Raw genomic sequence first — 24043 nt, forward strand, 5'->3', positions numbered from 1 at the left:
AACAGAAACACTTCAGAATCCTCATGAATTTGGAGCCCGGTGAATAAAGCAAACAGGGCTCCAAACCTGTTCGCACAAACGCCAGGTAAAATGGCAGCAACACTGTCTCTTTGAAGTGATCTGAGCCACACACCATCCCTAAGTCTGTCACCCCTGCTCAGATTTAACATGGATTCAATTAGCTTTCAAGAGTCCTCCTTTGCTCTCATACAAACAGTGTGTTTTCCATTGTGGTGTTAGAGAAGTTAACAAATAGACTGAAAGCAGACAACTTTTGTAAACTATGAATGCTAACAATAACATCACCACTTGAAGTAGACCAGTAGGTGTTTTGTAATATATATAGATTGTGATCAGTTTCTATACTCTCATTAGAAATATTCATTACTAAAGCAACCAATTGTTTAAAAAATTGACTGTTCCTCCAGGATTAGTGGCCACCTGGGAGCAGATTAAAGCTTGCTATAAATCCAAGGCCATTAAGACCATTTCATATTTAGTAGGAAGAAAATGCCCAGTCCAAATTATTTATTCAAGATGTTCGATTTTTCCAATTGAGGAAATGTTTGATCCTTCCAATTAAGGATCTCCCTGTGTTTTACAAACAGCAGTGATTTCATAACTTGGCATCCACAGCGGGTAGAGAAGAATGGTTATCCCACTTTCTGACATAATGCAATAGACACACAGAAAAATTAAACAAATTATAAAAAAATTCCAGAAGAGATCTGCCAAAGCCTCTTTTTGTCTCATGTATAGGTTTGTATCAGGGCAAACAGGGATAATTTTTCTTCCAAACAAGAGCTTCAGCAGTTACAGAGGACACGTTCTGTGCTGTGGGTCATTTGCACCACTTTGATTCCCTTTCAGTCTCACATTTGGCTTATGGTTGTTTCTGGCTGCTTCCCACACACCACTTTCTCTGAGTAAAACAAACACCACAGCCATCACCTAAAGAGAGCTTGCTGATGAATTACCTACTAACAAATACGAATTTTAACAGATTTTAATTTTGGTAGATGATAGGTTAAAGATACCTCTTGTTTTGTCCTCAAACCATTTTTATATTACTTTCCTCCATACAAACAGAGGTGAGAGAGGACATGACTTATGTAAGTCAGACACACATCCAAAATGAAGAATATTTAGTAATGAACAGCTGAGCCTCCGCAGTGGAAAAGAGATTTCAGAAGAGAGTTAGACCTTGTTTATTACAGCCATACTTTCTCCTTCTCAGGAAAGGGAGAGAGGGGGCCAGGAAACAATGAGCAATACTTCCTGTAATAAAACATTTAAAGGAATGGGAGATAAAAAGTGTATAGACGTAAAGCAGTTGCAAAACCAGAATCTTATGACACTACTGTAGCTTGATGAGGGTGATGGTAGCACTGAGGTTTATCAATATTTTTGGCACCATGTTCTGTGGGGCAGACAAGTGATGAGGAACAAAGTGAAGGCTATTCTTTCAAATAAGAAGTAGCAAAGTGCAGTGGAATGAAGTAAGTATTTACTGTAAACTCGGGGGATTAAAAGATGTTTGAACTATTTAGAAATCAAGCACTGGGCTTATACCCTTTCACTGGCTCTCTGCTGGACTGAAGAAACTCACAGGTGCTGCTGCAAGTAATTGGTTGTGTGAGGAAGAGTATTCCTTGGCAACATTTCTCAGCAGTCCTCTATCAGCACAGAAATGGAGAGGTGCAGGCGCAATACTTACATCTCACTGACATGGCTTCCTCTCATCTCTCCTCTTCATTAAGTGCAATACAAAAATGGCCTTTAATGGCCTGAGGCACACTTTCTTAAGATTCATCTACATTTGTAACATGAGCAATAGCCTCTTCTGACCAGCAAGGATGATTATAACACTTTAGACAAGAATCTTCCTCATCTGAGAGAATGCAGAAAACATAGACCTCCACAGCAGGATCAAGGGAAGACATGTGGAGGAAAGGCTCAGAGCACTTCTGAACTTCTAACACAACCCAAACATATATGGCCCAGGTAACTACTAACTCCAAATTCCTGTATCTGTTTTTTTGTTACCTGTCCCAGTCAGCAGCACACTACACTCCCTCCCTCCCCCCCAATAAAAGGAAGTCTGGATGCATAAACAAGGCAGGCACTGCAATCTGCTCCAAGTCCCTGGTAGACCATCAGAATTTGTTTAGGCACAGATGAATGACTTAGACAATGCTCACATTAAATTTGCCCTTTATAGACTGCTGTCTATAGAGCAGTAAGCTATTTTTACTCTGCTACTATTCTGTGTTGCTAACACAATTGTTTAAAATCAAGAGTCCTAAAAATAGAAAGATGTCTATAAAAATAATTATTTCTCTGTGAATAACAACTAAGCAATGTATTTTCCTTCTAGGGGCCAACCTCCACGGTAGGAGATTCATTTATTTCATATCTTTTTATTCAGTTATGAGACTTGTGGTACAGATCTGTGAAGCAACAACTCCAATGCTTTTTAACAGATTTTTAATCTATTATAGATTCTTATAAACATCATATTCAGAATCTACCCCCTGAAGTTTCTCCTACAAGCAACTGTAACCTTACAATCAGCAATGTTTCACGATTTTTTACCTTAAAATGTTTCCATGCTACACCATTTCTGTAATGTCACTTTGGAGTCTTGTTAGGACTGTCAAGGGAAGAAACACCAACACTGAAAACCAGAACAGAATATAAGTGATTATGTCTTTAACACACTAACTCAAAAGAGCAAACGATGCCTGTTGTTTAAAGGCACACTCCACAGCAGAGAAATAGTCACCAGAAATTAGGTGTCTGACCTGAACACCTTCCTAAAGCCTTTCAAGAATGCCTGCCAATAAAACAGAGGAAAATAAACAGTCCTAAAATGCTACATTTTTTTCTGTTCTTGTACACACATTCATTTTCTGTATTCCTCATTATATTGCTTGTATTAATCATAATTTTTCCTTCACAGTTGTCTAGAATTCTTTTTACTTTTCATTACTCTTTCTTTCACCTGCCCTTTTCTTTCTTTAAAAAAATTCCTCTCATGTATTCCTTAGCATATTCATGGTGTAGTGGTTTGGTCCAAAATACTCATTACTGTTTACCTTCTGTAAGATAAGAATTAGGAGAAACGCAAAGCAGGCACCAAACTTGAAAGAATATAAAGAGTTTATTAACAGACCTAAAAGAAGAAAAAAAAATAATACCACACCTTCAGAACACTTCTTCTCCCCCCACCTTTCTCCCTTCTCCCACTGACGATGTAAAAAGGGAAGCCTTGAGATGTTCAGTCTGTTTACCACTTCCATAATAATCTTGTTCAGTCCATTTAGGAAGAGGAGACTCTTGTCCATGCTATGAAAACATTATCACAACGAGCCAGCCACCCGGGTTGGTTCTCTGCTCACATGTGAGTCCCTTCCCACAACTTGCAGCTTTTCCCACAACTGCTTTCAAGGGTCCACTCTTGAATTACTGGGGTACAATTTTAAGGTTGAGTGTTACAGAGGGGATACTGTAACAAAATGCACCAAACCAGGAGGCCCATGGAAAAGAAATATATATCGACAGATTCTTGCTAGATGTTTCAGAGATATTTATTTCTCCAGCCGCATGGCCGGAGCTCTGCCGAGGAACTGCTGCAGTCACGGGACCCGAGGGTCCTTGCCCGTGCAGGGAAACACAAACCAACCAATGGGGAATGAGGCTGGCCAGGGGCAGGGAAACCCTGTGTCTCCCCACCAGGGCCCCTCTCCCAGGGCTACATGGCAGGGGGAGGAAACCCCAACATTTCACCCATTTATTTTTAACAAAAGAGACGTAAAACTTAACATTGAAAACAACAAGGACAGTTTCAAAACAAAACAAGCCACCCTCCTGAGTCTTTAAATGTCCAAACAGATTCTCTGGAATATCTTAAGGCTGACAGAAGGGAGACAGAACTCTCTGGGCATGCTTTGTGGGGAAACTGAGGCAGGAGAGGGTTTAATTTCTTCCCTCCCCCTTTTCATCCCCTCCTCGGCATCGGAGAGGAATTGTAGGGAAAGGGAGTTGTATAGGGAAGCCATGGGGTGAAAAACAGATTAGGAATAAACTGGGGATGGGGTAAACTTAGGAAAGGGTTCATACTGGGTATAGGCGAAAAGGGGAAAGTAGGTTGTGGGTAAGAAGCTGCTGGGATGGATATTGTTTACAATTTTGTGCATAACGGCTGCCTTTGACTGGATTACCTCCAGGCCCAGTAACATTCGCTGTTTGTAAACCCTTCTTTCCTTGTACTATATCAAATTGTACAACTTCCCCATCTCCTACACTTTGCAGGTAATTTTTAGGGTTATTCCTTTTAATGGCAGTTCTATGGATGAATAAATCTTCCCCTGTATCATCTCGTGTTATAAATCCATAGTTGTTTTTACATTGTACCTTTTCACAGTTCCTGTGACTTTCGTGGCTACAACTTCTGTCACGTGCTTGCATGTTTGTCATGGCTGCTGGTCCCGCGTGGCCGCTGCCTCGCTGACTCTGACATCTCAGCCAGGCCCTCGCGTTGCGGCTGCTCCACACCCTCTGAGCAGTGCTGCTCCAGTGTGTGTCTGGGCTCTGCGTGGCCCCGCGTCACCATCGCCGCCGGCCCTGCGCCCTGCGAACAGTTCCGCTCCGCAAACTCCACGCTGCTTTGAGTGCGGCCCCGTTTCGGCTCGGCGCTCTGCTGCGCAGCTTCTCGTGTCGTTGTGGGAACCGCCGCTTCTCGCTCTACGGGGCTCTCCGAGCCATGTGCTCAGAGCGGCCTGCCACACTGACCCCCGGTTCCTGGCTGCTCGTGGCCCACAGCACCTGCGGCGCCTGCAGCATCGCGCCCTCACTCGCAGTCACGTGGCAGGGGACCCCGAGACAGAGATGGCATCCGATGAGTGCGTGCTCCCGAGGGGGCCGGGCGCATCCAGCGCAGGCACCTCCGCTGGCACGGCTGCAGTCACGCGCTCCTGGGATGGCGGCCCGCGTGGCCTCTGCCGCGGGACTATGGCCATCCTTTGCTTTAGGGGTAATGGGACCATACAAATGCTCCTGAATAGCTTCACTGACCACGAGGGATCCACGCAAGGGTTCAATCACTAATGCATGTTCTGTTTGATCCTTCATCTCCAACAAGATCTCGTGCCAAAAAACTCTCGTGATAAGCTCCAGGATTTTCAGGAGGATTAATATCAAAAAGTAAGTCTCGAGAAATATAGAAGAAATTTTTGAAAAGCCAGTTAAAAAAATGTTCTAGATCTCCCAGAACAAACACTTTCTTGTTTTGCTGTTCAAGGATTCCTTTAACTTCTAGATAAATTTATTTCTGTGGCTCAGAGAGCCACGTTTCCCATGATTCTTCCATAGTCCAGAGAAAATATCCAAAACAAGGCGAGGAGAGATCTAGAGTGGTTTTTACTCACAAATTTCCTGTCCTTAGGGATTGGTGTCTTGCCGGCAATTCTCCACCATTTGTTACAGTGGGGATACTGTAACACAATGCACCAAACCAGGAGGCCCATGGAAAAGAAATATATATCGACAGATTCTTGCTAGATGTTTCAGAGATGTTTATTTCTCCAGCTGCATGGCTGGATCTCTGCCGAGGAACTGCTGCAGTCACGGGACCCGAGGGTCCTTGCCCGTGCAGGGAAACACAAACCAACCAATGGGGAACGAGGCTGACCAGGGGCAGGGAAACCCTGTGTCTCCCCACCAGGGCCCCTCTCCCAGGGCTACATGGTGCGGGGAGGAGACCCCAACAGTTGAGCCATTCAGAAACAAAAGTTCTCTTCACCCATCTCTGGGAGCATTTCATCTCTAACAACATAGGCCCTTCTCCTTCCCTGGGAGCAAAGGGTCTTCCTCATCTTCATCTCTAGGACTATCTCTGGGAGCTTCTCTAGGAACTGAGGTTTTCTCCTTTTCCATTTGGAGCAAAAGTCCTCATCGCTTCCATCTCTCCCTGTTCAAACTTCTCATGAAATTACAGCTGCATCAGCATCTGCCTATCTCGGCACAGGTGCTTTTGCTCACAAGTACAAGTTGAACACTCCACCCCCATGGCTTCATGAAATTACAACGGGTACTCTGATACATCATAGCTTTACAACAGAATTTCAGCTTTAAGCATCTCCTCTCTCTCTTCCCTCAGGTTTTCAGCTCTTCACAGCACTAAAAGGGTTAATCTCACCTAGGCCTTGCAGCTGGAATGAAGCTTATCACTGCTGGTCACATGATCTTTGCCGGACAGCAGTGGGCAGCTTTCGGCTGAATCTTGGCCGCACTGGAGAGGGGGAGCCACCCATCTGCATGTAGCAGGGCTGTGGGGGGGTTCTGTGGGTGGAACAGGGCCCATTGGCTCCAGGATGGCCATGGCCTGGCCCGGCCTGGCCCCCGCACGGGCCCGCAGCCACCTGTCCCAGCACCGGAAAAGAGACAGAACTGTGGGGGGGGTTGTCTATTCTTAAGTGCGGATCACAGAGGCGGTCACAATTTTAAGTGGCTTAAAGAATTGTCCATATTCAAACTGGCCAGCTGATAGGTTCTGTTAGGTCATAGAGGAAGCTGTAAGCACCCCTTTGCAAGAACATCACTTCCGGGACTATGCTTGCTAACCCATGACACATGGCAATATCCTCTCTCCTAGGACCTGCTTTGCTTTTCAGCCCCATTTCATTCCTCTCTAATGACCTTGCCTTAGGTTATTGACAAGGGAATCATCAGGTCACACCCTACTTGCCTGCAGAGAAAAGAAATGGGGTGAAGGGAGTGATGTGACCACTAGATGAATGCATAAAAGCCATTCTGGCTGTTCATTTGTCACACAGGCCAGCTGCCTATCCACTTTCCTATGCTGCCGTGTTGCCCTTTTCATGTTTCTCTCTCACATAACTACTATGTTTCCAGATGGAATTTTATCCTTAAACTCTGTTACAGGGCAGGCACCAGACACCTTTTGATGTCACAGGTGTAACAGGAGCCGGTGAAAGCAGGCTTTTGCTAAGACAAGAAGTCCCTCCTGCAGAACTTGTACTCAATCCCATGAAGGTGACAGATGTTTAGTAAGGATTTCCCTTCATTATTGCACATAGCCAGGCTTCCAGAAATTGCCCGGTGCTATGAGAAGGGGGAAACTGATAAAATATCTGGGAAGGGAAAGAAAAAAAAAAAGAAAGAAAGAAAGATAAACCATTAATACATGAAATAGAAATTGGAAAGAGCTGAGTCCATTTGAAATGGACTTGAAATTTTCTTAGGAGAAAGCCTATCAAGTAGAGCCTGCCACTTCTACACTCCTTTTTCCTTTTAGCCCAGGTGATGGCTCTTATGCAAAAGAAATGACAAATGATTGGTTTAGAGATGGAGCAAGAACAGAGAGAGAGAGAGAGAGAGAGTCCTCCTAAATGGAGAAAATGTGGTCATGGAAAAATGACTACACAAGAACATATACTCACTCTAAATATTTGCAATTCTGGGAAACTTTCATTGAGTATATAAAATCAACATTGTTAGACATTCAGTAGCTCTGTCTTCCTTCTTATTGCACTGAGATCAAAAGGCAGACTGTGTTAGTCATCGGAGATAGAATTTCTCATACCTTTCTAGTTAGTTAATTAACCAGAGTGCACTTAATTCATTTTCACTGTGGTCTTAATTTGAAAATATGCCAATGCTCTGCTTTAGTGAGTATTTCCTCATTTTACAAATCTCATTCAGCACACAGGGACAATTCTCATTTCCAGTGAAGTTAAACCTCACATTAATCTTTATCTGGATTCAGAACTGAAGTTCTGCCATGATGTGATCTGTTTAACTAAGAGAGGCAAGGGCTTTTTTAAAAAAACTCCTACGGTCATACTTGAGGTGGGCAGACCCCTTCTGAACAGTTTTTCTTTAGGAGAAAATTGTACTTAGCCTTGGCCTAATAGCAGTGAAAGAAGAAAAAATGCAGCAGCTCTTCCCTGCATTCCAGTACATCTGAGATTACCTTTGCCAGCTATATTTCAACTGCATATGGTTATGGCAAAGTTTGCAATAGGGAATCTAGTTTGTCCCCTTTCCTGAGTAGGTAGCTGAGCCACAGTCCGGCAATATCTACCAGGAATGCTGGAAACCCCAATGTTGGCAGTTGAGATTATATTTACAGAGTACTTTTTGTACCAGCACAGTTTCACTAGTAAAACACTGATGCACACAGTGCATCTGTGCACTGATGCACACAGATTCAGGCTGACCAAGGATAACTGAAGCCTCTAAGCAACTTTACTTGCTACTTAAACCAAATAAAATTATGTCACAGGACTTAAACCAAATAAAATTACGTGACAGGACATATCAGAGGTAAATAATTGTTTAAGATACCTGGACCCTAATAGACACAGCAGGACCTCACTCTTTAACTGGCTTATAAACGTGTCCTCGAAACCTCAGCAAAGTAAGAACAGATGCATACAGCAGTTGTAGCACAGAAAAGACTGTAGTAAAAGAAATGGGGGAAAACACAGACGGGATGGAAATGTTCGTGCTTCAGCATGACACTTCATGAGTGGGTCCACTTTCCAAAACAAGATAGTAGAAATTGGTGTAACATGCACAGGTCTGAGCTACTGACAAGGTCCTGGCCCATCCTGACAAAAAAATCAGAATTGGGAAGAAACATATGGTCAGAATACCAGCAAAGGAATAGTCTTTTTATTGCAATTGTGAACTGTAGGCATGTAAGCCTTGGTATAATTCATTTATAGGCCAGTAGCTAAGAGAGAGATCACATTTGTAATTTAGATGTTAAAGTGCATGGATGTTTTTCACCCTCCTAAGTGGTGCTTTGAATGTCTTCAATATTTCAAGTTCTCTCTTCAAAATTACATCAGACATCTGGGATAGCTGACTGTTCTTGCTAATTAATTCTTATGTTTAGTGCTCTGCTGTTGTCACCATTTGTTCATGGACTTTTCATTATCATAATATTTGTTTATCTGACTAAAAGCAAACAATAACATTTTGAAGTACAGTACACTAAACGCAGCTTCCAGTGCAGGCAGAAAAGCATACAGGAAAGTCTCTTTAGCAAAACGTGTGCCTGCCAAACCACATGCAGTGATGCCTCTAAATGAGTAAATTTAGGTAATTAACACAAAGCTAAGCCAAAGAAATACAACAGAAATGAGCTGCCAGGCGCCAATTACCTGTATAGCTAAAAATGGGGACTAGAATTCACAAAGGCTTCTATATCAAAGTCATGGGGTTTGTTCAGGACTTTCTTTTTTTTAATCAAAAGCCCCTCAGCTCTGTCTTATGGCCAATACTTCCTTCTGATAAAGCAAGACTGGTGACAAATGCAGAAACAGATAAAGTGGTTTCAGTGGAGCCAAACACCTGCAAACTCACAAGCCACAATTTGAAGCCAAATCTAACTCTTGCAATAGGGCTTAATAGTTAGAAAGTGTTGTGCATTCTTCATAATTATAGCAGAATAGAAGTTTAAAGAACATTCCTCACCGTTCATGGAAATATGGGACCCAGGAGAGCCTTCCTGCAATGTGCAGATATAAAATCTATCAGTAGTGTAGCAAAATGCATGGTCTTTGTGGTATCTGCTGTGGTGACATGTGCTCCAGGCCATTCCTGCAGAACTGCACGAGAACTTCAGCAGTCTCCTCTGACACAGTGTAGCACGCACTCAGCCATCACAGGCTGGGCTCATCAAGTAACATCAAGACAAAATAATAAAATATTCCCAGTTTGTTTTATACTGCATATAGCTGGACTATACTGGTTCCTAAACTCAGGAATCCCCCACCCACCTTTCTTCAAAGTGATTTCACCTAAGCACTAACACCCTGATCCTACTAAGAATGTTCCTGAAATGCTGTCTAATTGGAGAGACTGAAAAAACAAGTTCCCTTGATGTTTCCCATGACATTCACAGAGAAATCTCAACATCTCTTTCTAAGACCAGCAACCTCCTCAAAAATGAAGAAAAATGAATAAAACTGCTGGCTAGCTTCTCCACTGTGTTTAAATACCCATACTTAGGAAGGCAAAGCTTAAATAATCCTGTTGCGTTTAAATTTAAGGGGTTTTCAAGTAACTTAGGTCAAAGTGCTCTCCTTGCTTTATTAAATAAGGACTCTCCATCAGACTTCAAAACCCTTCTTCTCTATACTTCCTTCAAATTTACAAATATGAGTTGTATAATCACATAGGCAGAGGAATCCTCCTTATCTGATTCATTCACATTAGAACAGAGGAAATATGACTGGAAAAGTCAAAACAAATTTAGCTTGCTTTTTGATTGCATTTACAAAATAAGTAAAATTATTCCTCAGCTTGCTGACTTATCATCAAATCCTAAGAGCTCTCCTAGGAGAAATACACATGGAAACCTGGTTCTCCTCTTATTTACCCTACTTTTACATTGATGTAATTCCACTGACCTTGAACAAGTTACTTTAGACTTATGTCAACAAAAATGATTCGAGACAGAAGACTGTTGGGCTGAAACCATTATTCACATACTCAAATTCAACCATGGGCAAGTTTTACAGTCTCTTTCTCTTCTGTAAAACTCAGAAAAATCACTGATAGTCAATCAGTCCCATGAGATTTATGAAGACATCTCTGACACCACATTAGAAGTCTAGAGATATACACACAGACAGGTATGAATGAGCAAAACCCCCCAGGAATTACAATTCACCTTACATGTGAACCAGCAGAATTACAAACTCTACCTAAGCAGTGAGATAAGGAGTAAGAAGAGAGACCTTAATGCAAGGGAGAACAGATAGGATCTTCGCAATGAAGAATTAAATGTAAAAATTAAATTGCTAACACATTTATTTCCCTGTAATTATATTAATTTATTTGCAATTATTCACTGCAATAACACTGATCTCCATTAATTCATTTGGTACTAATGCTGCTATGAGAAACACTTACAAAAGAGATCCCCAGTAATTCAGAAGTAGTTAAATGCACCATTAAACCAAAATGTGATCAGTTCATTTCTTTTGTTATTTCCAGGATCTACTGAAAAACTATTTCCTTTCAGTCAGTTTTCTGAGACACTCATCAGCCCCGTAGTTTCTATGTCAGGGCGTGCCTCTCATTTAACCTTATTCCTCATTCAATTTTCATCCAGATGCTTTAGTATTAAACCATAAATAAATGGCAAATGAACATTGCTTTGGCTACACAAAAGAACAATCATTAAAGAAACCTCTCATAAGGTATGAATCAGAGACAGGAAGCCTTTACTATTTTTCACTCAAACTTCCCCGGCTGAGGAACTGCCTGCAGGAGCATGCTCCACTTATATTTATGTCTGGCCTTATTTTTTCATTCTCAAACCATTTTTACCAATTTCTCAGTAGCTTTTCTAAAATATACCCAGGCATACGCAGGCAATAGACAGTCTTCTACTGACTGGTATAGTATAATCTTATATAAGTCTGTTCTCAGTCTAAAATGTAATCCAGCATAAGGAAGCATGAAAACAAGAAGGAAATGAAGGCAAAGAAACAGGCATTCTGATGTGAAAAACATGTCTAATTAATAAAGTAAGATATGCAGAGAATTTAAATTGTTTATCCTAGTGACCTCTGCAGAAGATAGAGCAATGAGACTGGCAAGTTTATGTTTAGCATGCAGAGATGCACATTAATTTTCACTGCTTCTTTTCAACAGCTCAAAGCAATTTTCCATAACCTACATCCCTGCATAGCCATCTAATGCTTCTGAAAATCAATGAGAAGGTGTAAACCATAACAGAATCAGTTCTTTGCTCTTAATATTCCATACACTGCTTCTGTTTCCTCTTATCCTTCTCCCTTATTTAATTTGCTTCATTGTGTGTTCTGTTTCTTGAAGGAGTCAGAGAAGTCCTTGTGTCCTTAAACTGAGAATAATTACCTTTTAACTAACAGAAGTTGCTGGCCTCAGCACTGTGATAACCTGGTTGAATACAGGGTACATTATACAGTTAAGATTAGTTGTTTTGTGGATTCCAAATCTCTGCAACACAGAATTTTTATGTCTTATCCTCAGGTCTGGAGTCTTTAAGTATTTAAGACTGTTATAAATTGGGATTGGTTCACTGATTCCACTTCTTCTGCGCAGGTCTACACAACCAGATGCAATGTTTGCTTGCTGAAAATGGAGGAAGGGAGGGAGAGAGGGAGGGAGGAAAGGAGGCAGGAAGGAAAAAAGCAGGAAGGCAGGCAGGATGGAAGACATTTCCATGTCCTATTTTACTATTCAAGATAGTAATGCCTCTGCTGAAGTCACTTGAGCTCTGCTGCTGTGAGATTCAAATACAGAGAGAACTGGACAGGGTTCATATCAGAATTAAACCCTGATCAAATGTAGGAGTCCCACACTTCTAAAGAAAACCATTACATGGCAGAACATAACCACATGTTCAAAACCCAAGGGATGCATTTTTCAGAAGCCAATATCCAAAGAAATCACCATGTGCAAATTTCTGCCATCTCAAATCTGAGTCCAAAGAAAATAGCAAACAGCAGATGCTGCTGCTGGCACAAGTACATCACAAGCTATGGCTTGCCCTCCAGATTTGGGGTGTTCATGATGTCCTTGAACACTGCTCTAGAAAAGGAGTACAAAAGAGAAGAGGGACCCAAACAGAAGAATAACTCTAAAATCAATAGCACATAAAATCATTTTTACAGCAAAAATAACATGCGTTAAATCACGTAATACCTTGGTCCCTGGCCATGGTGATCTAGGCGCTTATTGATTTCTGTGGAGTTTATGCTGACATATCATTAGCTAAAAGCCTGGTCAAGAATTCAGAAAGAATGCTAAAAGTGTTAGATTTATCCTGACTGTGGCATTACTAGCACCAACACCTTGTGATTTATACTAGTGTGAGAGGGAAAAACCCTGTAATACAGACACAGAACAACTGAGCAGCTAAAGATCATGAGAACAGCAGGTTTTCTTTACTATGAAGGTAACACTCAGAAAAACAAAAACATATGTTATTTTAGGTGAACTTTCCTAACTTTCATTTGAACAGAGGCACGGATAAATGACAGAAAATAAAAGCTTAAGGTGGCACAGGAAAAAAGAGAACTGACTCAATAAAAACCAAAATTAATGCCAGGAATAATTTCCTGTCTCTGAGATCTGGTTAGTCTTGGCCTAGCACTCAAAAAAAAACCTGTATAAAGCTCATGGATGTAATGTTGAGACCAATCTTGTCTCATCAGAAAGATAATATCTGCATTATCTACAATTCTATAATCTAGGATTAGAAAAAGAAAGCAATGTCTCAGTAGTACTGAGCAAAAAAAATTTTGGCACAGCATACTTCTTGTTAGAGCCAAATTAATAATAAGATGCCTTCAAAGAAATAAGCTCAAAAAATAAGAGAGAAGAGTGCCTAGTCTTAATCAAAACCCTCTACAGTATCAAAATAAACACAAACTGACTCCCAAGGAGGTCCTGTTCCAGCTAATATCTACCTCACCCACACAACACAGAATAGCCCCAAAACATGTACCCATAAAAAGTCTCAGGAATGATCAAGAATGACTGAGTTCACACATCTTATTTTTATTTATGTTCCTATTTCCTCCCAGATTGCAAAATTTAGCACACAGCTATCAACTAGTATATCAGAGAAAGGGGAAAAAAAAAAGAAAACAAAAATAGCAGGCACCTGTAAAAAAAAAGAAAAAATAATGTTTAATGTACAAATATTTCATCTTTGACAGGTAGTATGAAGAAACAATGCAGCTAAAAAAGCAGCAAAAGCAAACATTTTTGCTTCTCTAGTATTCATTCAAAAGAGGAAAGAAGGTTTGTAAATTCAGAACAAAAAAAGAGTGCTACAAACACAGTGGTATGTTGGGTAAATTAATCAGGGTAGCTACTTCTTTTAAAATGTCCTTCTTAAAGGTGCTTAAATCAAAAAGCAAATAAGCCATCTGGTCTTTTGAAGTTTATTGCAGCAGCTTATCAGGAAGGAGGAAAAAATACGTGGAAGAAGAAAGGAATATTTAGAGTAAAAGACCAGCACTCTCAATAAATAAATATTTTATTTTAATAGAGAGATGCATAGTCCTGCTTCAGTTTTGAAATCTAATTTCAGTTTTGAGACATTATGTGAAAAATTTTTTTTAACCTTGATATCAGTTTCTGCTGATACTTGTACCAGTGTATTCGCTAAAAACTCTTTGAACTCTGCTTCTACCAAATACACAGTATTTGCTAGGTGTATGTCAAGCATATTGGACACTGCCATCTCTCTTAATAGAAATCTGCAGGTATTCCAAGCAATGCAGTCAACAGAAGCCCTCTTTAACAATGCTGATGTTGCAAAACAAATAGTAGCCCAAAAGATGAAAATCTCACTCTCCCTTTCTGATAAGAACCTCTGAAAAGGTGGATCCTCCAAGCTATCCCTCTTCTGCACACCAAACAACGGTGACAGTGGGGTTCTTACACACAGCAGTGAACAACGTTCACTATCTTTTTGGGGTTTAAATAGGTTGAAAATAAATATTGGGATAAATATAGTATTGGGATTAAAAATTGTTAGCTGAAGCATCCCAAAACAAACATTGGATTTTTCCAGTCTTGCAATTTTAAAAAAGGAAAAGAAAATAGCAATAAATTATTGTTACTTAGACACACTAAACAAACATGGTTACTGAAAACAGTAAGGGAAAGAATGTATAATAAATAGCTCTAAGGCCTGCTAAGCAAGTGCTTTCATTGTGATATTGTTGTTGCTTCATAAGTATACTGGGTAAATATTTAAACCAAAAAGATAAAAGATAATAATAATAATTCTAATTGTTATATGAGAAGGTCAAGATCCATTTTTATGCAAAAAGCCAAGAAATAAAGTTGAACTTTTGGATCTGGGAGAGATTTCTAGGAAGGCTAACACACCAGTTAGGTCAGTTTTAAGAGAGAGATCATATTGTATCCAGATAGTAATGGCTTTAACTGACAGTCATTTAAAAAGTATGTGGAAAGCAATGTATGTATCTATAATAAAAAATAATTTTATGCATTATCTGCATAATACGTGGATTGTGACATTCATAGAATCATAGAATGTTAAAGGATTGGAATGGACCTTAAAGATCATCTAGTTCCAATTTCCCCTGCCATGGCCAGGGATACCTCCCACTAGACAAGCTTCATTTTCCCTCCTATCTCTTCTGAAAAATGTAGGAATATTTCTTACCAGATCCAAGGTACTTCTACAGATAATGTGGACCAACTTTCAAACAAACGATCTCCTACATGGAAATAGTTTTTTCTTACGATAGTTCTGCCATTGTCTGCACTTTAAAGAATGCTGGTTTTCTTCTGATTCTTTGTTTCACTTTTTCATTAATCATCTGATGTAGGATCTCCTTTTCAGTAAGTGCTAACTAAGTGAAAGTTATTCCAACAGTACATAAGATGCTGGGAGAAGTTCAGAGAACAATCTACATGCTCAGCTGCTAGAGAAAGATGCCAGAGGAAGGATCACCAAAATTTAAATCTTTGGAGAGTCTTCCAATGCAGCTTGGAGCAGAAACTTGGCAGCAGCTTTGCTATTTTCTGTTTAATATATGGAGAGTATTGACAGTCATGGTGTCTATTAAGCTGTATTATTAAAGTGTATGTGGTGCTCTGCAAAATCACAGGATGAGAAACATTCCCTGGTTCCAATTATCTATCTTATTTAGCAGGCAATAGCTCACATAAGAGAAACGTCTGGTGACAAAGAGGTGAGAGGAAGACTTACTGCTTGTCCTTGCTGGAGCAAAGAGATAAAGGCAAAGATTGAAAGTGAGCATGGGGTAAGATAACATTAGATGCTGACAAGAACTAAGTCATAGAGCACTTTGAAACAATAGCTTTTACAGCTGCAGTCCTGAGGCAAGGAAGAGGAAATGGAGGAGTGATCAGGCAAATCAAGAAGTGAGGAGTCTGAAAAGTGTCTTTTTCTTTCTGAAGTAGGAAAGCAGGAAGGAAAATGAGAGGCATTGAAGGAAAGGTATAACTATCAGGGAGATGGAGAGATCAAAAGGAGAGCTGATCAGCAAAAGAGATGGAAGCAGAATTTTACAGTGAAATAGGTGTCTGATTTTCCCTAAAATACCTCTAAATGCATGGCAAGGTCATGCCAGAAACCCTAAGATGCAGATGAAACCACTTAATCCATAATTCAAAAAAAATTAGTTTGCCCAATGAAAAGATACTGAACTGAAAAAAAGTAGGGAAAGTCTTTGGGGTAAAAGCAGGAAACCACATCTACTCATTATCATGGGAAGCATTTATGGATAACCTATTTTTGCTCAAGATTTTTCAGACAGAAACATGTCTGAAACACATTTGCCATTTAAAGCTTCCACCATAAGTTCAATCCATGGGAAACTACCTACACGAACACTAAGCCCTTACTTTGTTTCACAGTGAATATATGCAAAGTGGACATGTCTAGACTTTTCAAACATATAGCTGCCTAGCTGTAACTTCTGAACAGTAGGAATCTCAGAAAAATACAGGCCTTCCTCTCAGTCTCCCAAGACAGAATTATGAGACAGAAGGAGAAATACATGTCTAGGGAGCTCCAGACATCTTGTAGTCTTCTTAATGTCAGATTTATCATTTGTATAGATATTGCTGCTATGCATCTTCAGTGTGTTTTCCAAAGCTTTCCTGCCTATACACAGACTCAATTTATCACTGGACAAATGTTCCATAATATTTTTGGCAAATTTTAAATACCTAGAACAAGTACCCAGTGACCCTGGAAATTCAGAAGGCAGCACAGGTTTTGGATTGACAAGATTGAAATAGGACTCCATTTTGACAGTCACCCTTTTCTTTCTTACTAATTGGAGAGTGGAAGAGTTACAGACATTGCTGATTTTCTGTGGAAGGAGGCTCCTGAACAAAAACACACTGGAAATATTTTCATTGGCAAAGTATAAGCACATGCCAAAAAATGGTTTTACATAGACACATAGACACATAGACACATAGACACAGAAGGAGACTTCAAAACACATTTCCATGGCCCATGAGAAATCTAAATCCAGCATGTAATTAAAGAATAGATGAAGAGTTATTTACACACAAACTTTAAAATATACTAACATAGACTAAGAGCAGCAAAGTAGAGCAGAAAGACACAAGTATTACAATCAAACAGAAAATCAAATTGTAAAGAAATGTACTTTAGAGCAACTAAGATATAAAAGTCCAGAACATGTGAGATCTGAAAATTATTAGGAAATGTCCTTGCTCAATGCAGGGTGTTTGAATTAGATGACCTTTAATGATTCCTTCCAACACAAAATATTCTATGATTTTAAAATCATCTAGTTATAATACTGTAGAAAAAACTAACAATGTAATGTACTTGTTTAATAGTACAAAAATGCATCTTTAAATTACCTTCACAGTAAATTTGAGAGAGAATATGTTTTAACTCCTCCAACTCTGTGTCTCCCATGGCATAGAAAATTCTATTAAGAGGAAAGAGGAAAATGGTATATATAATATAGAAATCAATGTTGGACCACAGGTAAAGGACAATCCCAGTGATCTCATAATTTTAACCAGAGAGATCAGTTCTTTGATGAGTGCACCCTCCTGACCACTTTCCATTTCACTTTGCACAATGAACAGAGAAACCTAGAGAGCAGTTTTGTACTGTGTAGCTCTTGACCTCGATCATCTTCAGTATCCTATTCACAAATGCCACCTTCAGCTTCCAACTTCACTCTTGCACACATACCATCCATTCCCTTAAAGCAAATACACATTTTGCAAGCACATGAAAATTACTGTTTCCACATTAATGTGAATGATACTTGTCCTGGGGTGATGTTATGAAGCCACTTTATTCCTTAACCATCCGTTCAATGCCCAAGGACACCATGCCTTTAAGATGGACCCGGGGGCAGGGCAGGAGCCACAGGGCCAAGGGGGCAGTTGAACGGTTCAGCCCAACGGGGGCTGGGCAGGGCTCAGGAGGGAGAGCGCCAAGAGCATTGTGCTGCTTTTTGGTTTCCTTTGTGTTGCAGCTCACTGGGGAAAAGGTTCTGGTGGGTTTTTTTTCTTTTCTTTTTTCCCTTTCCTTCCCATTGCCTCACTGCCTCCCTTCCCTCTTTGCAAATCCAGGGAGCCTGCGGGGTGGCCCCAGCTGGTCCAAGCCCGCGTGTCTGTTCCCTCTCCAGGAATTTGTTGTATTTTGAGGGTTCTTTTTATCCTGTTCTACCCTGGTTTGTGTGTTAATAAACATTTTGTTTTCCTTTTTCCCACTTTCACTTCTCGTGACCCATTTGTCTCATTGACAGAGGAAAAGGGAAGGAACACTCATTCTGGAGTGTTTCCTCCTGAAGTTTTGTCTCAAAAACTGAGACATAAATTTGGCACCCAACTTAAGGGGCATGTGAAAGTAGAAAAAAAAAAAAAAAAACCAAACATTTTGGTTTGAATTACTTTTGTATTGAGGTACAGCAGTAAGACATCACCATGCTGTTTGATTTAATAATTTTTCTGTGGAACTTAACCATAAGTACGTGTCCACAGCTATGGGCAGTCGGGTCCCTGGCTTACACCTTTTACAAGTCAGGAATAAGAATCAGGACTGCCATTTTAATATGCCTGGTGCTAGTGATTTCTCGAAGTTTGATGGAAGTAATGGAAACCATCAAGAATGTGTATGTCATGTTGTTTTTCCATTCTGGCCTTGGTAGTTTCCTTTTGGAATGTATTAGCAATTACACCCAGTTTGTTACGGGAAAAGCAGGGGATGATAATTCCCAGCCCTTCATCTTCTTCTTGCCCTTCAGATCCGGCACGTCACCTTTTGAAAGTGTTGAAAGTGTCCAGTTTCCCCTGGATGTCAAAGATACCACTTTCTTATTATGTTATCTAGCAGGGTTCCTCTATGTGGTCTCCAGCTTGTCTAAAATAAGGGCTGAGATTTCCAGAGGGGTTGCCCAGACACCTACCCCAGTTGTGGAAAATCCTAAGTGCTGTGGGGTATGGGAGGACATAGGCCAGACCCTGAAGCAGTTTTCTGACCCAGCAGCCTAGAACTTCCCCCCTGAATGAATTCAGAATCCAGCTGAGGTGGGGAAGTATCTGAAGGAAAACAGCAATACCAACACTGATGAAAAGGAAAAGCTCGTTGCCATGTGCTGGATCCTCGCTAACGCTTACCACACGCTGTTAGATACTGTAGGGCAGACGATACAGCCAGAGGGTCAGGAGAATAAGCCAGCATACACCCCAATCACTCCAGCTGCAGCTAAAGCGGATGGGGAGCCTAAACCAGTAACAATTGCCCCTATCCAGACAAAGAGACACAAAGCCAAATCCATTTGCCCAGTGGATGGTGATGGGCAGCCAGGACCTTCACAGCCAGCAGAGGAAGTGGAACCTGAAATCACCACTGAGTCCCTGTCCAGAGAAAGCCTTTGTACCCTGAGGAAGGATTACACCTGACGGTCTGATGAAACTGTATTAAGTTGGATGATCTGAATCTGGGATGCTGCAGGCAATGGTACAATTCTGGATGGCACCGAAGCGAGGCATTTGGGGTCCCTGTCACGTGATCTAAGTATCGACCAAGGGATGACAAGAGGACCTGAAGCTCTCAGTCCCTGAACATGGCTCTTAAGAAGTGAGAAGGAAAGATATCTGTGCTGAGAAGATCTCTAGCTGCAGCTAAACCCCTGGAAAACCATGGAACAAGGGATTCAATGCCTGAGAGAACTGGCAGTGATAGAGATCATACTCTCAGATGACCAAGCAATTAGGAGCCCTGACATGGTAAAATGTACACCAGTGATGTGGCTGAAACTTGCCCGACACACACCACCAGAATGCACCTCTGCTTTAGCAATGATGACGTGGAATGACGGGGATGAGACAGTGAGTTCTACGGGGAGGAGGCAGACACTGTGCACGGCCCAACACAAGCAAGAATTGCAGCTGTGGAAAAGAGTCTGTCAGAGACCATACAGAAGATGGAAGATAGGATGGAGAACACTCATCAGAAACTCGGGAAGGAGCTGAAAGAGGGCCTTCTCCAAATTGCATCAATGCAGACCAGAGGCCCTGTTACCAGAAGCAGACGTCCCACAGCTAGGGAGAGAGGGTGCACCTCAAGAGCTGAACTATGGATCTTCCTGTGTGACAGTGGGGAAGACATGAGGAGGTGGGATGGAAAACCAGCTTCTGTTCTGGCAGCACGGATGTGTGAACTGAAGAATGGTAATGCTCAGAGAGGGAGTTCCACCAGAAGGGAAATAGCTAGAGTTTCGAATAATAACCAGGACTAGAGGGGCCCCGCCTCTAGCCAGGCAGAGGTCAGGGAAAATCGCGTCTTTTGGACAGTGTGGGTCCGATGGCCTGGCACATCAGAATCACAAAAATACGAAGCCTTGGTTGACATGGGCGCGCAGTGCACCTTGATTCCATCGAGACACGTGGGGGCAGAACCGGTTTCTATTTCTGGAGTGACAGGGGGATCGCAGCAGTGGACCCTGCTTGAAGCTGACATGAGCCTAACTGGAAAAGAGTGGAAGAAACATCCTATTGTGACTGGTCTAGGGGCCCCGTGTATTCTGGGCATAGACTTCCTCCAGAGCAGGTATTTCAAAGACCTGAAGGAACTCAGGTGGGCCTTTGGAATAGCTGCTGTGGAGGCAGAGGGCATTAGGCAATTGAACACCTTGCCTGGGCTGACCAAAAATCTATCTGCAGTCAGGCTCCTGAAGGAAGAAGAGCTGCGAGTGCCAATTGCCACTTCAACAGTGCATCACCGGCAGCACTGGAAAACTCAAGATGCTGTGATTCCCATCCACAAGATGATCCGTGAGCTGGAGAGCCAAGGGGTGATCAGCAAGACCCACTCACCCTTTAACAGTCCCATTTGGCCTGTGTGCAAATCTGAAGGAGAATGGAGATTGGCAGTGGACTATCGTGCCTTGAATGAAGTGACTCCACCACTGAGCACTGCTGTGCCGGACATGTTGGAGCTCCAGTATGAGCTGGAGTCCAAAGCAGCAAAGCGGCACACCACTATTGACATTGCCAATGCATTCTTCTCCATTCCTCTGGCAGCAGAGTGCAGGCCTCAGTTTGCCTTCACCTGGAGGGGCGTGCAGTACACCTGGAACCGACTGCCCCAGGGGTGGAAGCACAGTCCCACCATCTGCCATGGACTGATCCAGACTGCACTGGAAAAGGGTGAGGCTCCAGAACATCTGCAGTACATTGATGACATCATTGTGTGGGGGAACACAGCATCAGAGGTATTTGAGAAAGGAGAGAAGATCATCCAGATTCTCCTGGAAGCCGGCTTTGCCATCAAAAAGAACAAAGTCAAGGGACCTGCTCAAGAGATCCAGTTCCTGGGGCTGAAGTGGAAAGACGGACGGCATCAGATTCCCACTGAGGTCATCAATAAAATCACCGCAATGTCTCCACCAACCAATAAAAAGGAAACACAAGTTTTCCTAGGCGCCATAGGCTTTTGGAGGATGCACATTCGTGAATATAGTCAAATTGTGAGCCCTCTCTATCTGGTTACCTGTAAGAAGAATGATTTCCATTGGGGCCCTGAACAGCAACAAGCCTTCACCAAGATCAAACAGGAAATCGCTCATGAGGTAGCCCTTGGCCCAGTTAGGACAGGACCAGAGGTGAAAAATGTGCTCTACTCTGCAGCCGGGAGCCATGGTCTGTCCTGGAGCCTTTGGCAGAAGGTGAGACTTGGGGTGGGCCGCTGGGATTCTGGAGCAGAAGCTACAGAGAGTTCAAAGACAACTATACTCCAACAGAGAAGGAAATCCTGGCAGCCTATGGAGGAATCCAAGCCACCTCAGAGGTCATTGGCACTGAAGCACAGCTCCTCCTGGCACCCCGACTACCGGTGCTGGGGTGGATGTTTAAAGGAAAGGTTCCCTCTACCCACCACGCCACCAATGCCACATGGAGCAAGCGGACTGCCCTCATAACACAATGTGCCCGTACTGGAAACCCAAATCGCCCTGGGATCTTGGAAATAATCATGAATTGGCCTGAAGGTGAAAGATTTGGTCTCGCTGATGAAGAGGAACAAGAACAAGTGACACATGCTCAGGAAGCTCCACCATACAACCAACTGCCAGCAGAAGACACACTCTTTTCACTGATGGTTCCTGTCGCATTGTAGGGATGAACTGCAAGTGGAAAGCAGCCGTATGGAGCCCTACACGACAGGTAGCAGAATGCGCTGAGGGAGAAGCTGGATCAAGCCAACTTGCTGAACTCAATGCCAGTTGGCTCTAGACATTGCTGAGAGAGAGAAGTGGCCAAAGCTCTCCCTTTGCACCAACTCATGGATGGTAGCCAATGCTCTGTGGGGTGGCTGGAAAGGTGGAAAAAGGACAATTGGCAGCATAGAGGAAAACCAGCCTGGGCTGCTGATGAGTGGAAAGGCACTGCCACTGGGGCAGAGAAGCTACCTGTGAAAATCCGGCATGTAGATGCTCATGCCCCCAAGAGTCAGGCTGATGAGGAACACCAAAACAATGAGGAGGTAGATCAGGCTGCAAAGACAGAAGTGTCACAGATAGACTTGGATTGGAAACACAAGGGAGAGTTGTTCCTAGCTCGATGGGCCCATGATGCCTCAGGTCATCAAGGCAGAGATGCCACCTATAGGTGGGCACGAGACCAAGGGGTGAATCTAACCATGGACAGTATCTCCCAGGTTATCCATGATTGTGAGACATGCGCTGCGATCAAGCAGGCCAAGCGAGTAAAGCCCCTGTGGTACGGTGGGCGATGGTCCAAATACAAGTATGGGGAGGCCTGGCAGATTGATTACATCACACTGCCTCAAACCTGCCAAGGCAAGCGCTATGTGCTCACAATGGTAGAAGCCACCACGGGATGGCTGGAGACCTACCCTGTGCCTCATGCTACTGCCTGGAACACCATCCTGGGCCTTGAAAAGCAAGTCCTTTGGAGGCATGGTACCCCCAAGAGAATCAAGTCTGACAATGGGACTCATTTCAAGAATAGCCTTATCAACATCTGGGCTAGAGAACATGGCACTGAATGGCTGTACCACATCCCTTACCATGCACCAGCAGCGGGCAAAGTGGAACGGTGCAATGGCCTGCTCAAAGCCACCTTGAAGGCATTGGGTGGGGGAACTTTAAAAACTGAGAGATGCATTTAGCTAAGGCCACATGGTTGGTGAACACCTGAGGCTCCACCAGCCAAGCAGGGCCTTCCCAAACCAAACCCTTCATACAGTAGATGGAGACAAAGTCCGAGCAGCACATATCAGGGGACTCTTGGGAAAATCTGTTTGGATCACTTCTGCATCAAGTAAAGACATACCATCTGTGGGGTTGTCTTTGCTCAGGGGCCAGGTTGCACATGGTGGGTAATGCAGAAGGATGGAGAGACACATTGTGTACTGCAGGGAGATTTGATGGTGGGTGAGAACCACTTGTAATGCTGGAATGCCTATATATATGTTTGTTGAATGTTGCTGCCAATGTTTGTATATAGTTATGTACATATGTATAAACGTGTGTGTTTAAAGTTGGAAAGTATTCATTTGGGCATTGAGCAGACGGTATGGAATAAGGGGTGGAATGTCCTGAGGTGACATTATGAAGCTGCTTTTTTCCTTAACCGTCCGCTCAATGCCCAAGGACACCATGCCTTTAAGATGGACCCGGGGGCAGGGCTGGAGCCACGGACCCGAGGGGGCAGTTGAACGGTTCAGCCCAACGGGGGCTGGGCAGGGCTCAGGAGGGAGAGCGCCAAGAGCATTGTGCTGCTTTTTGGTTTCCTTTGTGTTCCAGCTCACTGGGAAAAGGTTCTGGTGGGTTTTTTTCTTTTCTTTTTTCCCTTTCCTTCCCATTGCCTTACTGCCTCCCTTCCCTCCTCGCCGGTCCAGGGAGCCTGCGGGGTGGCCCCAGCTAGTCTGAGCCCGCGTGTCTGTTCCCTCTCCAGGAATTTGTTGTATTTTGAGGGG

The 24043-nt window shown here is 42.6% G+C and overlaps 1 long non-coding RNA gene across 3 annotated transcripts in view; it reads right to left on the reverse strand.

Annotated features, from left to right (window-relative positions):
- LOC109145180 overlaps window positions 1–24043 on the reverse strand; it is a 114924-nt gene that overhangs the window by 46078 nt on the left and 44803 nt on the right. Inside the window, exon 3 of one of the 3 annotated variants that reach the window (XR_002046454.2) lies at window positions 2596–2677. The exons of 1 other annotated variant lie outside the window; for it this stretch is intronic. This is a non-coding gene — a long non-coding RNA (uncharacterized LOC109145180). The remainder of the gene's footprint in view (window positions 1–2595; window positions 2678–24043) is intronic. One more of the 3 variants, XR_002046453.1, reaches the window with a different exon arrangement.

Source organism: Corvus cornix, chromosome Z (genome assembly GCF_000738735.6).
Source record: "Corvus cornix cornix isolate S_Up_H32 chromosome Z, ASM73873v5, whole genome shotgun sequence".
In the NCBI taxonomy this organism is placed as follows: domain Eukaryota; kingdom Metazoa; phylum Chordata; class Aves; order Passeriformes; family Corvidae; genus Corvus; species Corvus cornix.